This window comes from Silurus aristotelis (assembly GCF_946808225.1).
Source record: "Silurus aristotelis genome assembly, chromosome: 17".
Classification (NCBI taxonomy): domain Eukaryota; kingdom Metazoa; phylum Chordata; class Actinopteri; order Siluriformes; family Siluridae; genus Silurus; species Silurus aristotelis.
The window spans coordinates 7,462,677-7,479,450 of NC_139590.1; positions in this window are offsets into that span (position 1 = coordinate 7,462,677).

Consider the following 16,774-nt stretch of genomic DNA (forward strand, 5'->3'; position numbering starts at 1 on the left):
CTGTGCCTAATAAAAATGTTGCCGAAGAAGAGATGAATGGAGGGATGAATTTTATCTTCGACGTATTTTGTTAAAAAAATATAGTATGAGAATCTGATTGTGTTACAAACATTGATGGCTCTTCAAAAAATTATTAGATGAGCATATCTTCACTCACTGACTATCTATCTATCTATCTATCTATCTATCTATCTATCTATCTATCTATCTATCTATCTATCTATCTATCTATCTATCTATCTATCTATCTATCTATCTATCTATTCATCTGCCTGATAGTCTATCTATCTATCTATCTATCTATCTATCTATCTATCTATCTATCTATCTATCTATCTATCTATCTATCTATCTATCTATCTATCTATCTATCTATCTATCTATTCATCTGCCTGATAGTCTATCTATCTATCTATCTATCTATCTATCTATCTATCTATCTATCTATCTATCTATCTATCTATCTATCTATCTATCTATCTATCTATCTATCTATCTATCTATCTATCTATCTATCTATCTATCTATCGTGGTGGGCAGGACCAGCAAAGCCATCTTTACTGAACCTAAACCCCCTCTAATCACTGACTTATATAGTATATATATAGTACAAATATATTTTTGCTTATGAATATGTATTAAACTATTCCCAATAGTCTTTCCTCTTCATTTCATAACATTTCTCTTAATAGAGTACAATCAAAGTAGCTTGTAGCTGTTGCTTTAACCAGTCAGCTTTCAATAACGGCAGCATTTTCACACCCTTTGATTGGATGGTTGACCAGCACCCTAATCAGAGCTTGCAAACCGCATCTGTAGCAAACTGCACAAGCTCAAATATATTTGTGCGGATTTAATAGCTGTTGTGTAACAGAGAAGAAGAAATTGATTTGGGTTAGCACACTGAAATTTATATTCCTCGCATAAAGGATAAATAGGTTCCTCACATGTGTATAAACTTTATCTCTTTTCTTTGCCCCATTTTCCTTCCCTGTACTTGTCTAATTTATTACAAACAATATACAGTATAATATCCTTTCTAGTAAGTTGTTAGACTAAAGAATAAAAAAAAAAAAAAAGTATCTTTCACAAACATATTTAGCTAGTGCTGATATTTATAGCAATGAAACTTCTCCCAAATTGTGCATTTATTTATGCAACTGAGACCTAAATATGCTAAAAATGTAAATAAAAAAAATAAAAAAAAATTTAATATTTTTTTAAATATTTTTAATCAGAAAGTATCAAGTTGTTATAAAATTAAATTATAAAATCTATCACAAATCCATCCAGCCATTATTTTACCGCTTATTATAAACAGGGGTCTCAGGGGACAAACTGAGGAACACCCTGGATTTGGTGCAGCCCCATCACTAGCACAATCTCTCACACTATCTCACATATGCACACACAATTTGAAAACACCAGATACCCGACAACACATGTCTTTGGTCTTTGGAGTGTGGGAAGAAACCAGAAGCCCCAGTGGAAGCCTCAGAAGCACATCTAGAGAACATGCAAACTCAGCACACACAGAGCTAAGGGGGCATTTGAACCCACAATCTTAACTATCGGTGTGAGGCAAACATGCTAACCACAGCCACTGTGCCACACTTTCACAAATCCTATATATGATTTTTTTTCAAATTAGATTTCTCTGTAATTATAATATAGGGATGCACAAATAACCTTTAATGCATGCAGCAGGTCATATGTTGACCTTTAAGATTAAATGGTTATTAGTTCAAATCCCAGCACTGTCATGCCACTGCTTGGGCCCTTGAGCAAGGCGCTTCAACGTTAACTGCTCAATGGAATAAATTAAGTGATCGGAAGTTGCTGTAGATAATGATGTCTATCAAATGCGATAAATGTAGGCCATGTCTGTTTCTGAACAAACAAAAACAGAGATTTTACAATCATTACAAGCAAACAACAATAAGAGGTTAGAAAAGTTGTATGGCAAAGACATGCAGTGAGCTGACCTGCCTGATGGGGACACCACAACACCCTATTCTGCTGCTCTCTTAAATTCCCACCTGCTGTTAGGTTTCACACAGCAGATCTATGTGTTTTTCTCATAGGTTATACTTTTCTATTTTAAGACGTGACTCGAACTGTAGTGTTGCTGAAAGGTTTGGGTCAGTGTCTGCAGAGCAATTTTTCTTTCAAAGCTTGGAGTTGACTTGGTCTTGTACACTGAGCTTCACCTTACAGTACGTCATGGCCATATTCCCCAGCTCCTTCAGTGGTAATATAGCAGGGCAAAGACGACTTTACAGGCTTGACATTTAGAATGAATGGGATGTTTGGTTCAGAAGGCCCTGATGCACACTAAATAAATCATACACTCATAGCCTGTGTACACGCTGTGTACCTGTGTTATATGCTCAGAGCTGGAAAATACTTTAAAGAGAAATAAAGGCCAATTGCTTTTAATATTTTTAAAAAATTATTAATTATAGATCAGATCAATAGACTTTAAAGGCATCTATCTTCTGAGAGAAATATGAATTTGATCTTGAAAGTAGGTTGAAAGCGAGAAAGATAAAGACGGGAGATCAAAAATAGGGGTCACAGGTATATTCACATGTACCCTGACTTTTAAACAGATATCTGAAGCACCGTAGTCTGGGGACAAACAGGCTATGGGTGTTTATTATTTTCTTTCCTGCAAAATAACGAGCATGATGGAAAAACAAAGAAAAAAGCACACAGCCAGGCGCACGAAACCGGCCCGTGCTAGTTTACATGGTGACAGACAGGAGGAGGGAGAGTGTAGATGAAAGACAGACAGATCAACAGATACACATATAGGCACACTTGAGATGTTGCCTTCTGAGGCATGAAATCCAATCACTGTACATCACAGACCGTTATTACAAGAGAGCACTGCTAGAACACTTGCATGTGCAGTTAGATGAGCGAGAGCGCGTGTTGACCCTTTTCTCCACTCGGTTAATCCACCAGATGAGACTTTTCCCAGAATGCCATATTGTCCTGGATGCGGTTCAGTGGCACTTGAAAAACAGGAGTAAAATAAAAACAATTCTAGTCAGGCATCACATTTGAGGGAATGCATTATACTATACATCTACGTGTCTATACAACTGATTTTCCGATGTGTCTTACTAATCGCCTGTATTTTCTTGAGGAGAAGCTGAAATTATCTTAACCTAATGACTTATGGAAAGTGCAATGTTATGCAATACCAGTCAAGCCTATTTTTATAATAAGCAGTAAAACGCTGGAGGCCGAGTGTGTACCCTGTTAGTGTCTGTAGAATTGGGCTAATTATTTTGTAGTCAGCAACAAAAAAAAAATCACAGCACTGTCCCGATAATTATTATTACCTCGGTGCTGCTGAATTCTCATTTTCTATTGGGTGGAGGTGTTGGTGAGTGGAGAAAAGCAGATCAGAAAACAACTTTACCTGCAAATTAAACTAAAAAAGTTATGTATAAATGCAGACAGTATTGAGCGGACACTCATGCAAATGGATTAAAAAATGTGTGTACATTTTCTCTGAGAAGGTGTTTACTAAATATTTTATGGAGGGAGTCTCCAGTGCAAGATATTGGAAAGATAGAGCAAATATTGTCTGGTGAGAGAACAATTGTTCCAAGTTGCCAAAATACAAATAGTAACTTCTTTAATAGAGGTAAGACAACATTAAATGTAACAATAACACAGAAATTAAGTACAAATAATAATCCATATATTATATGGAGAAAAGTACTGGGACACCTGACTTTTCCAGCAATACATGGTTTTTCCCCGAACTGTTGAGTTTGAGGCACACAGTTTTATAGGATGCCTTTGGATGCAGTGCCGTGCAAGTTTCCCTTCACTTAAAGTAGAAGACCCAAGCCTGTTTCAGCATGATAATGTCTCTGTACACATAGTGAGCTTCATGAAGATCCATGGTTTACATGGGTTGGAGTGGAAGATCTTGAGTGGCCTTCCCAATATCTGACTTTATAACGCCCAGTGGCTGAACGAGCACAAATCTCTACAAGCACACTCTAAGATCTAGTGGAACATCTTCACAACAGAGTAAATTATAACTGCAAATTGGGACTAAATGTGGAATGGAATGTTCAAAAAAGCATATAAAAATGTTATGCCCAGGTCTCCACAAAATTTTTTATAGTCCATATGGTATACCTGAAATACAAATGACTGAAGTAAAAGTGGAATGTTTTTAGCTAATTCTGGATTTGGTATATAATGACTGGTGGGCTTGTCAGACTAACTTTGCTGTCTCACACAACTCCATCACTGATTTCCTGGCTGTAACACAGCCCTGTGTGTTTCAATTTTTATTAAATGATAGACAATAATATTGATAATGCTGTTGCAAAATGAATTACTGAAAGTAAAATATTATCAATATTATTTTATATATTATATAACTCATATTTTATAATCACAAACATCTACAAATGGGGAAAGTTTCATCTTCGGTGCCCTTAGTTGACTGTCTTTGTGTGTGTATTTTCTTCTTCTGAGAGGTTATGGAGGGATATTCCAACCTCCTTGGCTATGTAGGATCCACTTTCCTGAAGGCTTCTTGCCAAACACCTCAGAGGGCCACACATTCCTATAATGGATTATGAGAGGAAATACCTGACATAAGGAGATATACATATTCTAGGAGGGATTGCTAATTTCAGCTGTAGACAAGCAGGTGTGTGTTTGTGTGTGTGTGTGTGTGTGTGTGTGTGTGTGTGTGTGTGTGTGTGTGTGTGTGTGTGTGTGTGTGTGTGTGTGTGTGTTTGTGAGAATAGAAATTTATTTGGAAAAAAAAGTAAAACAATATATTAGCCTGTGCTGCTTTGTACATAGGACAGCCAAATTGATGTTAATACAGATGTGTGTGACATTATGTGTATGTGTGTGATTGCGTGTTGGTGAGTATTCTCTAAGGTACTGCCCTACTAACTGCATCATTTCTCATCCTGATCAGCACACCTGTGCAGAGATGAAAATAAAGGGCACACATTTCATGCACATATCCCTCGTTCCTACCCCAATCACTGCCTGTTTTCCTGTATCAGCTCTTTAACTTATCCATCCTCCTCAGTCTTATTTATACCTTAGATATACCTATCTACCTTATTACCCATACTACAGTTTCAGGACATCTCCAATTAAACACACCAGCCAGTTTCCAATGAACTCTTAATACCACTCAATGTCTATAATAACTCGAATAATCCCTCTGGCTCCTGCGTAAAATCTTGTTTTTTTTTTCCTCTCCATCACTCTCTCACTGTGATGCATTACTACTGTCTTACCCATTGCTATGGCCTGTTATATTACTAATCATTACAGTAGCTCATTGCACCCTGCAGCTAATCTGTGCTTGCATCTCTTTCACACAGACACACATTCTCACTCAAATGGATTTACACACACATACACACACCCACACCTGTTACTCATCAGTTGGTCCTCTTGTTAATGAGGCTGATGAGGCTCTGGAGGCAGGAGGAGGGAGAAAAAAAGAAAGAAAGCCACTTCGTCACACTTGTTTGCATAATAAAAACAACAACAACAACAGGCTCATTAAAACTTGCTTGCACTGTAAATTTACACACTCAAACCATCTCATCTAATCATAGAATCAGAGTGCTTTATAAATAAAGTAAATACTGTGTGTTTACTTCAAACACTTATAGGAAGAAATAAACTATGCTGTAACTAACAGCAAGTCAAAGGTATATTTATCCCTGATTGGCAGTTAAACGTTTTGTCTATATTCAAGTGCACCACACACACACACACACACACACACACACACACACACACACACATACATATATATATATATATATATATATATATATATATATATATATATATATATATATATATATATATATATATATACAGTGAGGAAAATAAGTATTTGAACACCCTGCTATTTTGCAAGTTCTCCCACTTAGAAATCATGGAGGGGTCTAAAATTGTCATGGTAGGTGCATGTCCACTGTGAGAGACATAATCTAAAAAGAAAAATCCAGAAATCACAATATATGATTTTTAAACTATTTATTTGTATGATACAGCTTCAAATAAGTATTTGAACACCTGTCTATCAGCTAGAATTCTGACCCTCAAAGTCTGCCTTTAAAATGTCCACCTCCACTACATTTATTATCCTAAATTAGATGCACCTGTTTGAGGTTGTTAGCTGCATAAAGACACCTGTCCACCCCATACAATCAGTAAGAATCCAACTACTAACATGGCCAAGACCAAAGAGCTGTCCAAAGACACTAGAGACAAAATTGTACACCTCCACAAGGCTGGAAAGGGCTACGGGGAAATTGCCAAGCAGCTTGGTGAAACAAGGTCCACTGTTGGAGCAATCATTAGAAAATGGAAGAAGCTAAACATGACGGTCAATCTCCCTCGGACTGGGGGCTCCATGCAAGATCTCACCTCGTGGGGTCTCAGTAATCCCAAGGAAGGTGAGAATTCAGCCTAGAACTACACGGGAGGAGCTAGTCAATGACCTAAAAAGAGCTGGGACCACCGTTTCCAAGGTTACTGTTGGTAATACACTAAGACGTCATGGTTTGAAATCATGCATGGCATGGAAGGTTCCCCTGCTTAAACCAGCACATGTCCAGGCATGTCTTAAGTTTGCCAATGACCATTTGGATGATCCAGAGGAGTCATGGGAGAAAGTCATGTGGTCAGATGAGACCAAAATAGAACTTTTTGGTCATAATTCCACTAAACGTGTTTGGAGGAAGAAGAATTATAAATACCATCCCAAGAACACCATCCCTACTGTGAAGCATGGGGGTGGTAGCATCATGCTTTGGGGGTGTTTTTCTGCACATGGGACAGGGCGACTGCACTGTATTAAGGAGAGGATGACCGGGGCCATGAATTGCGAGATTTTGGGGAACAACCTCCTTCCCTCAGTTAGAGCATTGAAGATGGGTCGAGGCTGGGTCTTCCAACATGACAATGACCTGAAGCACTCAGCTAGGATAACCAAGGAGTGGCTCTGTAAGAAGCATATCAAGGTTCTGGCGTGGCCTAGCCAGTCTCCAGACCTAAACCCAATAGAGAATCCTTGGAGAGAGCTTAAACTCCGTGTTTCTCAGTGACAGGCCAGAAACCTGACTGATCTAGAGAAGATCTGTGTGGAGGAGTGGGCCAAAATCCCTCCTGCAGTGTGTGCAAACCTGGTGAAAAACTACAGGAAACATTTGACCTCTGTAATTGCAAACAAAGGCTACTGTACCAAATATAAACAATGACTTTCTCAGGTGTTCAAATACTTATTTGCAGCTGTATCATACAAATAAATTGTTAAAAAATCATATATTGTGATTTCCGGATTTTTTTTTTAGATTATGTCTCTCACAGTGGACATGCACCTACGATGACAATTTCAGACCCCTCCATGATTTCTAAGTGGGAGAACTTGCAAAATAGCAGGGTGTTCAAATACTTATTTTCCTCACTGTATATATATATATATTTGTATCGCGATGCATTGTTTTTAACATATTTGCATTGAACATATTTTTATATAATTAGTAGATGTGCTATCCTTTTTTTAGTTTAAAAAGTGACCAATATTTTGTATGTAGATTTATTTCTCCTCACAAACATTTTTCTTAATCGCATTCTTTTAGCACCTGCTACATAACTGACGTATCATAACACTATGGAGACCGAGGCGTGTCCTGAGAGTCACACAGAATATAAATGAACATGGCAAAGATAGAACTGCATCTTCCTGGAATCAGAAAAGAAAAAGTGGTTATATTTTTCATTTTTTTGCAATACAAAAGACGGTGTGTGAAACAGCCATGTTAGAAGTTAGAAGTCAGATGGCACTTGAGTAAATTTATGATTTACTGTCTGTGTGAACCAACTTAATAAAAGCAAACTATCTGAACTATATTGAATTGCATAGCATCATATTTTGTCCCTTGCTTCGTATTGCATTGAATCGCATTGTGTAGAATCAAATCGAAATCAGATCGGACTGCATCTTAATAGGGGTGAATCATATTTCATCACATGGGTATGCTGCTTCATATGTTTCTTTAATGTATCATATAGTTGGCTATGCATCGGACTCAGTTATGGAGATGCACATATATGTGTATGTGTGTGTGTGTGTGTGTGTGTGTGTGTGTGTGTGTGTGTGTGTGTGTGTTCTGCGAGTATAATATGTAAGTAGGACAGATTATAAAAATGTAAACGAGACAGCTTGGACCTTTTACAGGTGGATATCAGTATATCATGTCTGGTTTTAATGACTGAAGATGCCAGTCGATGCTTCGAATGCACCAATACGTTTACTGCACACATCCTGCTGCAGCTCTCACAGTTCTCAAGTTCCTGCTGTCGTTTGCATAGAGCTTTTATTTCGACTCTGTGGCTCATGCCATATAATTCGCATATGCTCAGCAGCCACTTTATTAGGAACACCTGACACCTGTTGCATTCCAGCTGTCGTTCAATTGGCCAATCGTGCACCAGATCAAAAGCTTTGAGGTAATGTTTACATCAAACATCAGAATTAGGAAAAAGTGTGATCTTTAATGAAGTTTTAAATGTGGCATGGATGTGCCAGAAGGAAAAACTAATTTTGGACACTGCTTATCAAAACAGAGAAGGTCTGCCGGATGAAACACCTTGTTGATGAGAAAGGTCTGAGAAGAATGGGCAGATAGGAAGCTGTAGTGGTTAAGATGTTGAACTTTTGATCAGAAATTTGTTAGTCCAAAGCCCCTTGAGAAAAGCCCTTAACCCTTCTCAGTTGTATAAATGAGATAATTGTAGGTTGCTCTGGAGAAGGGCATCTGCCAATGCTATAAATGTAAATAGTTTGAGCTGACCAGATGTCTATAGTAACTCTAATAAGCACTCTTTGCAAACATGGTGACCAGAAAAGCATCTTGGGATGCACAACACGTCAAACCTTGAGGTGGATGGGTTACACTAGGTTTCTCTCCTGTCAGCCAAGAACAACCATTAAGAATATCGCTGAAAAAAAATTTCAACCACAGGGTGATTTTCATCTTTAGTAAGCACTTTGTCTTGGTGAATATGGAGCCTATCCTGAGAACACTGAGTGCAAGATTGGACAACACACTCATTCACACACTCATGCCTCATTCAAACACATGCACAAACATATTCACCCAAGGGGCAGGCAATTTAGCATAGCCAAACGGCCCATCTGCATGATTTGGACAGTGGGAAGAAACTTGGAACAACAAGAAAACTTGGAGAAAATCCGCACGGGCCTGCGGAGAGCATGTGAAACTCCACACAAGCTGTGGCCAGGTTCTCATCGCTGGATTTGTTTAGACGGTTTGCAGCTCATAGATTCAAGTGTGGAAGGATTGAACTTCATCTTAAATCTTTTATTCAAATCGCTGTACCATAAAGATTACAGTACTTGAGTGACAGTCTAAATCAAGCAGAGACCTGCAAAGAAGCAAAGCACATTTGAATGCAGATGTGACAGTAATCTATTCCTGTGTCTAGATCTTTTGTCTGAAGCTGTGATAATCGTGCAAATATCATCTGCAGCTCTCAAAAAAAATAATTGACAGGGTAGCACAAAAATGTTCATTTCCAAATATTTGCAGAAGACAATGGTACATATATAAGGTCTATATACATTTTCAATACAGCAAATTAGCACTGCCAGATGGAAGAAATTGGACATTTTTAAATATAAACCTTCTTTATGAAGCTGCAAATCTGTATAACACAAGCAGCATTATTAATTCTCCAGGAAGTCATGCTATTATGTTATCATGCTTTCTTTCTTTTTTCTTTTCATGCTTTTTTCCTCTTTGATGCAAATTGCACATCAACCAAATGTCCATTTATTCCTCCATACACACATATATATATATGTCTGTTTCCAACCAGCCTTAAAAAGGTGCTAGTGGGTGGTAAGAACGAAAACTTGACAAAGCCAGCCAACAAATGTGAGTACCAAGGTGGAAAATTATTAGGATTTTAAAATGCACTATATGGACAAAAGTACACTTAAAGGGGACGCCTGACTTTTCAAGCCATATGTGTTTTTTTTGCCACACTGTTACCACAAAGGTGGTAAATAAAATTTTCAATTACTTTGAATCAGGAGACTGCCAGGGATCCACCAGCCACACCTTCACCAAACCCACCTATCACTCCATGCAGCTCTCCTACCTACTAACCACCTGCACCTGGCACTCATTAACCACCACCCTATATAACCTCCGTTCCCCCACCAGCTCATTGTCCGTTCTACAGTTTAGACTAATTACCCTTGTCAGACTACCCAAGCTACAGACATTACGTTTCTGGTTTGGTTTACAATTGTTTGCGGGACTCTGTTTAAGTTCTATGAACTCTCTCTCTTCATAGCATTCACCAGGTTTAGTCAAACCTGGAGTTGCTGGTTGGTTTGCTGTTTTCTGCCATTTGCACTTTGTTGTTCATTAAAAACCTTCCTGATTTGCACTTCGGTTTCCAGCACGTTCTTCCGCCTGACAGAGACCCAAACCTGTTCCAGCATGGGTTGGAGTGGAAGATCTTGAGTGCCCAGCTATAGACATCAACTCTAACATCTTTGAGTAGAGCTTTTAACAGTGGACTTTGACTCAAAGCAGCTTTACAGAAAGTAAGAATAATAGAACAATATTCACTTATATTTAAATTTGTGTATTTATCCCCAATGAGCAACCCATCCTCATACATCAGTACCCGACTTTACTAACGCTACAGCCACATTCAAAAATGTAGTGGAACATCTTCCCAGAAGTGTGGACTTAGATGTTCAAAAGCATATACAAATCTTATGGTCATGTGTCCACAAACTTTTGTCAAAATAGTTTATATATTTTCCTGTTAGCCTTTACAAATGCCTGTGACTAAAGAAGAACGTGCTGAAATCATCATTCTCATAGGTTAATTGAGAAGATAGACTTTTACAGGAAACATGATAAGCACTTCAGACACACACACACACACACACACACACACACACACACACACACACACACACACACACACACACACACACACACACACACACACACACACACAGTTTCCAAGCTTATTAACAAATTCCAAAAGACCAGAATTGTTGCAAACCAGCCTGAAAATTGGATGCCTACAAACATCCAGTGACGAAGGCACAAGTGACATGGTGCTGACACACATTGTTCCCTCTGGAGGCTTTCAGGACACTGAGTTTTAAGCTAAAGTAGTAGTTAAAGACAGGCACATGCTTTGCTTTACTTCAAATTGAGAGAAATTTTGTTCAGTTCCCACCGTGAGCATTTATAATGACGGTTAGCTGGCTATGAGATAAGATTAGACACTTTTCAGCATTTTTTTTTTGTGTAATAGTGTTGCATATCTTTGTTCAAAATGGGTTTACAGTTCCATCCCTGATCTTTTTGCTCTTGGAGCCTTAAAGATGAGCTAAGTGTAATCCAGAGGCAGAAAAATTACTGCCAAATCCCAGAGGTGAACGCTTCTCAGGTGCAGCAAGAGAAAGAGAATGAACAAAAGATGGGTTTTTTTTTTAGCTGTAACATTTTAGTCTCTTAGCTCTATTAACTAAAGACATTTAGTTCCTCAGAGAGAAGTGTGAAGGCTGTAAATTAAAAATGGTTTCTGCTACACAGACAGATCCCCTTTCTCCATTCAGAAAGTGCTCAATTATTGTCCTTGCCGACAGTTTCATGTTTTATACTTTCCGCAAATTTATTTCCTTATTGTCAATGAGGGATTGTTTTTTTTTTTGTACTGTATTTGAATAAATTAGGTTGTCATGACAAGAAGAATGTAGCTGATAAAGAGACAGACAATGAAGAGTAAAACTATTTTAGGGGAAACTAAAGTAAGCAACAGAACAGTGCATTTCAGGTCACACTCATTTTTCACATGTTCTGTATAACCAGCTCAGTCTCTGTTAGGTGTGTGCATGTGGGCAGGTTTTTATAACAGATTGGAGACCAGACAAATGTCCCCAACCAGAAAAAAATTGCCTTTCCACCAAAAAAAATGACAGAAGAAACAAAAAGGTTTCCTTTTAGGTGAAGAATTTAAGGTTAGTGTTAATAATCATAATAATTATTAATTTGATCTCTAGATGGTCCAGGCAGAGGTAGTAAGATATGTGTGTGTGTGTGTGTGTGTGTGTGTGTGTGTGTGTGTGTGTGTGTGTGTGTGTGTGTGTGTGTGTGTGTGTCCAATAAATAAAAACTATTTAAATTTCAAACCTGCACACACATTAAATACATAAAATTTCCTTAAATACATTGTTAATGAAACCTCCTGAACAGAAAGACTAAACAAGGACAAAAACGGGAGCAAATTGGAGTCTGTGACCTTAATTCTGATGCAGACTAGACAAATAGATTGTGTATATGTGTCTGAATTTTAATTGGTCCCTTTTTTACGTTTTATTTTTAGTCGCGAGCACAACACTTCATACATCAGAATCCCAGGCACAAAGTCATCTATAATGTCAAATCTGCTGTCGGTTAGGAATATCCGTGATTGTAGTGCTGCGTCTGGGCTCACCTTCTCACACTCATCTTATTTTTTCATGATGCATAGCCTGCGCCAACAAGTAAGAACCCATGGGCTTCAAAACTTTGCTCATACACACAAAGGCAGCATGATATATTTATGCATGCTGCACACCTTGTTACCTCGTAAAAGTTCTCCCACATCACCCCAATGCTGCTTTCCTCTCTTTAAGAGGCTTACTGGAGCAACCCACATTGGATGTAAAACACAGACACTTGTCTGCAAAGCCAAAAACAGACCAGCCCTCACCTTCGACACAAAACAACAGCCTAGTTTAACCCACAAAAAAAACACAGCAGGAGAGTCCAACATCTGGAAAGTTTCATAGGCCCAGTCATATACAGTATATATATATAACACACACATAACACATACCTGAACATAATTTTAGTACTTGCAAATGATTTATTCAGGACTCTTTTTTTTTCTTCACTGTAACTGAGTAACTGAAATGTTTTCCATGCATATTAGTTTTTCAGGTCTTCCTTGACTAAATACCATTCAGCATATTAATTAGTAGGTATACTCAACGGGGGAAAATGTTCTTGCATTTTAACTTATTGTGTTAACTCCGTCTGCTGCCACCTTCCAGTGACACAAGAAAAATATAGTAACATGATGGTTGGACATTCCAAGAGCAAAGCTGTTATTATATGTTTTAGGGGTGGACATTGAACACCCCGGTTCTAAATCTTTATAATGTAATGATTTTAAATCCTAGATCTGACTCAAAACTGGAAGGTTTCATAGAATAGAATAGAATAGAATAGAATAGAATAGAATAGAATAGTGAATGGCAAGTGAAACAAGCGAATGGCAGGATATTCTGGAACAGAATAAAATATTCTAGAATAGAATATTATTGAATAGAATGCAGATTGGAGCGGTACCAGAACATAACCGAAAAATCGAAGAGAAAAGAATAGAATAGCTATAATAAAATACTCTTGAGAACTCTATTCAATTCCTAGTGCCTTTTAAAACTCTTCTATCTTCATGTTACTACTTTGATATGCAAGTAATAATGCATATTTCATTATAGTTATTAAAAATATTATTAGAATTTCAGTAAATATAAGTTTATGATGTAATAAGGTACTTATCTACAACACTGACCAGCACCTCAGATTTCAGGACCTTCCAGTTGACAAACATGTTGTTTCCCGATTTGGTTTGGTAACAGTTTAGTTCAGTAACAATTAAACTCGGCTGAGTTTTACACACACACACACACACACACACACACACACACACACACACACACACACACACACACACTCACACTTCCTTAGCAGCACAATAATTATGTATGGTTAGCCTGACTCCAGTTTAAGAAAAAAAGATACAATTTTACTCCCACTCTTATCTCATGGATGGCATCTTTCGAAAGCGATACACTAATAATGCACTAATGTCATGTAATTATGTTGCAAAGAGAAAATAGCAGGAGAACAAGAGAGACAATAAATCTGCAAATAAAGTGACCACAGATACTACCATATAAAGTTTCACTAGCATCTGCTTACATGCTTCAATCCCACTAATGCCATTTCACTAGCTGACATGGGAGGCTTTTTCAGTGCTCTGCGATATATTTTCACGAAAAATGAAGGGTCAGTTTCCTGGAAGCTCGTTAAACTAATTGGCGGATCAAATTACATTGGTAATGGTGATTTTCCTTTGACAATCTCTTTAGGTCCAGCATTAAGCTTCATCTTTGTCCATGAAGCCGGTCATTCAAAGTAGCTTGGAGTAAACAAGCAATCTGTCATTTGCAGATTGTTGCTGTTTTTGATTAAACTGGTTAATAAAATGTGGCAAATATTTCACAACCATTTCAGTCCATTTACATTCATTAACACGCATCTTGTTTGTCATAAATTCAGTGTTGCTAGTAGTAATGTGAGGTATGTTTGCTAGATGTTATATTTTTTTTTAAACAACAACAGGTTAACTTTTGTTGAAATGCATTACTGCTGAGTCGTAGGTTTTATAATGAATCTCCTCAGGGACCTTTTTTTGAGGTAATTTGGTGCGAGCACGAAGGGAGGTTCTACATCTGCTAAAACTGTTGCTGAGGTACATGGACAACGTTTCGAGCAAATATATAAATAAATATAATTAAAAATAATTTGCATAGTTTATTTAATAACTGATAGGGGAGGTCCCCTGGTGGTCTAGTGGTTAAGATGCAGCGCTCTCACCGCTGCGACCCGGGTTCGATTCCCGGTCAGGGAACCATCCCCAGCCACTCTCAGTGCCGGTCCCAAGCCCGGATAAATTGGGGAGGGTTGCGTTAGGAAGGGCATCCAGCGTAAAACATATGCCAAATCAAACGTGCGGAGGATCCGCTGTGGCGACCCCTAACGGGAGAAGCCGAAAGAAACTATAAATTTAGTGAAAAGTGTCAAGACAGGGAAATAATTAGTATATTGGGGTTTGGACACTTGACTTGTGGTTCTTCCCCAAACTGGTACAACAAAGTTGGAGGCACATGATTGTATAAGGTGTCTTTGGATGTAGCAGAATAAAGTGATCCCTTCACTTGAACTAGGAAACCTAAACCTGTTCCAACATGACAATGCCCCTGTGCACAAAGCCATCTTTATAAAGATATAGTTTACATGGGTTGGAGAGAAAGATCTTGATCTTTACTAACGCCATTGTGGCTGAATGAGCATTAATCACCACATAAACACTCCAAATGAGTTCTGCCCTCAACCCTATTGAACATCTTTGGGATGAATAGGAACAATGCCTCCTCACCCTAATAGTGCCTGACTTTACTAACACCCTTAAGCTAAATAAGCAAATCTCTCCACAAGCACATGCCAAAATCTAGTGAAACATCTTCCCAGAAGAATGGAGGTTATTATAACAGCAAATAGGGACTAAGTATAGAATGGGACATTCAAACACATACAACATGCAAATCTTATGGTCAGATGTTCATGAACATTTAGCAAAATATTGAATATAAAGTTACATATGTTTGTGGACTACTAAAGCCATGTTTAAAAGAAGGAAAGAAAGCAAAAAAAAAAAAACAAAAAAAAAAACTATTTAAAATTTAAAACATTTTCAATACAAATAAATAAATAAATAAATAAATAAATAAATAAATAAATAAATAAATAAATAAAAGGCATACAAAAATATATGTATATATAATGTACAAATAAAAAGTAAAACACATATAAATACAAAGAACTTAAATAAACATATAAAAGTAGAATAAATGTATAGAATGAGAAAAGAGAATATATATGAATTGCAATTTTATACAGCGCCTGTTTGAAAACACAGAGTCTTTTATTGTTTTTGAGACCCATGCATGTTGTCTTTTGTTTACATGCAAAGATTATGTAACAGACAAAAGCACACAAAGAATTAGACATTAAATGCCTGGGAGAAGACAGAACTGTACAAATGTGACGTTTTTGGCTTCAACAGAAGAACTTATGTAAGGCAGAGAACAGGGGAGAAGATGTTAGCAGACTGCTTCACACATACAGTCAAACATGGAGCTGGAAGCTTGAAGCTTTGGAGCAAAAAAGGTTGGAGACTTATTCACGGTGAAAGAAATACCGAACCAACATGGCTACCATTCCATGCAAAACCATGCAATTCTGTCTGGACAGCAGATAATTGGATCTCCTGGCATGTGTATCATCTACTTGTGCATGTGACAGGACCGGCTCTGTTGAATCAAGTCATGTTACTATAGTTATCATAATAAATACATATTATAAAAGTAAAAATGTACAGGTAATAAATGAGTAACAATGATTTTAATATAACATAAGTGGTTTGTGTTTTCCTCAGGAAATAGTCAGTGGTAATCATGGTGAAATTCATTTTACATTAAGTACTGCTGTATTTTGGTTTCCTTTGGTCAAGTATGCAACAAGTATTACTCATAACAACACCATGTTTTACACTTTCAAGGAGTTGTTCACATTGGTTAAATGCTATCAAGATGAAAATACAAAAGAAATTATGTACCTTTGGGCCCCTAACCTTTGCTAACCCCTTGACAGTAATTATGTTATAATAATATAATAATATAAGAAATTACTTCTAGTGAGATGGAAATGGATGGAAACAAAATCAGCTTTCATGTGCCATTGTAAATCCATATCAAATAAATATTTTAATAAACAATAAATTTTTTGCTCTTTTTTTG